Source organism: Macaca fascicularis, chromosome X (assembly GCF_037993035.2).
Source record: "Macaca fascicularis isolate 582-1 chromosome X, T2T-MFA8v1.1".
NCBI classification, from domain to species: domain Eukaryota; kingdom Metazoa; phylum Chordata; class Mammalia; order Primates; family Cercopithecidae; genus Macaca; species Macaca fascicularis.
In genome coordinates, this window is record NC_088395.1 from 8840389 (window position 1) to 8842313 (window position 1925).

General features: G+C 42.3%; 1 pseudogene; it reads left to right on the forward strand.

Annotated features, from left to right (window-relative positions):
• Positions 1-732: 732 nt before the first annotated feature.
• LOC102124963 (protein BRICK1 pseudogene) lies at positions 733-967 on the forward strand (annotated as a pseudogene).
• The last annotated feature ends 958 nt before the right edge of the window (positions 968-1925 follow it).

The window sequence follows — 1925 nt, forward strand, 5'->3', positions numbered from 1 at the left end:
TAATCTTTTGGGATCTCAGGTTCCTTAGATATAAAACATGAACCACAATAATAATTCCTACTTCATGGGGATGACGTGAGGCTTGAATTAGATTATTTATTTGAGCATCATACTTAGAAGTATCAACCACTGTGAAGGGTCTTAGATTTTAGCAAACAAGTTAGCTTACCACAGATTCAGGGATGCTGGCAGAAGACACAAAACTCCTGGGTCAGAGACAAATGACTCTACTACTCACAGCAATATCAGCAGCCAGAGTATCATCAGTTAAGATTATTCCTCAATCTCCAATTGACAAAAGGCAATGCAAAGGCCATGTGACCCCTGCACACACAGTGCATTACATTACAGGAGAGAGAAACTGAGTATATTATAATAGGCAGTACACCTGCCTGATCTTTGTCCTAGAGAAAGACATCATCTCTGTAATACTGCAGAGTAAGCAAACAAATCTGCTGCATGCTCTAGACAGAGACACTATCTCATCTTCCAAACTGTAATGGACATAAACACCAAGATAGTCTGGAATAAAATGGCATTTTGTGCCACATTTGTAGGACATGCTGAAACACAGAAAACCTCTGAAGAGTTATTAATATTTCCCAATAAGAAGTCAGTAGATCTCCACTCATTTTCCTTTCCTTGCTCTTGCCATTTCTCCTGCCTGGAGTTTTCTCCTTGTCCCCTTCACAGATCCAAATTCTTTGCTTCAGTCTTCCTCAGGCTTTGACCATGGCAGGACAAGAGGATCTGGTGAAGCAGGAGATTCAGTAGGACTGGGCGAACTGGGAGTACATTGAGATAATCACCAGCAGCATCAAGAAAATCACAGACTTTCTCAGACTTTCTCAACTCGTTTGATATGTCTTGTTCAAGATTTGCAACACTAAGGGAGAAATTGACAGCCCTTGAACAGAGAATAGAGTACACTGAAGCATGGGTGACAAAAGGTGAGATGCTCACCTAGAACAGTGCCATGCTGCTGCTGGGAAGTTGCTTTACAGAACACAGGTCATGTGAGAAAGGCCCCAGCAGCCTTCAGCTCCTTCCTTTCTCATTACAGAGCAACAGGGCTTATTCTTGTTTTTCTTTTTTCAAAAGTGTGACCTTTGGGTTCTTCCATGTACTTCTGAGGGTGTGATGTGGTATATGAGGAAAAGTCTAGAGGAACTCTTGGAAACAACATTAGGTATTTTACCTTTCCAGTAACATTTTATAGATCTACTTGTCAATGTATTTGAGACATTCACAGCCAAAAGCCTGGGATTCTTTGTGAAGGTCCTCCCCACCCCTATCCTTCTTTCTCTCTCAGACTTTCCTTAAAGTTCTCATTGCCTCTGCACTGCTTCTGTGAACAGTCTTTGTCTCTTCCCCACCTTTGGTGGGAAGTGGGAGGCAGTCCTGGCCAAGACACTCATGCCCTGGCAATGTGGCTACCAGAGAATGTTGTTGCTAACCCGCCAGTTTCCTGTTGATTTGGGGAGGTCAAGGCCAGGTTCCCACTTGGCTTGAAGGGACATTTTCAGACATTTCTTTCTGTCACTTGGGGTGTCTATGCCTCTCAAATTTCCCTAATAAACTCCTCAACTTTATCTGACTGCTGTGATTATGGTAGGGACAGGACCTAGAGATGGGTTCACTTATTCCACAGAAATGTAATGTATGGGATTATTATTCCAACAAAACTTTCAGATGTAGCTATTTGATTCAAAGCCTAGGTGGCTTACCAGCCCAAGCCCCCATGTTTGTACTTTCAGCTGATTAGTTCATCCTGGGAATTATTTGGTCATTCAGCACATTTATCAAGTACTTACCATGTAGGCGTGTTATACTCCAATAAAAGATACAGCATTGAACCAGAGAAAAAAGCCTTTCCTTCATTCAAGCACAAATCGAATGTCCCTTCCTTGAGGAGCCTTTTCCAA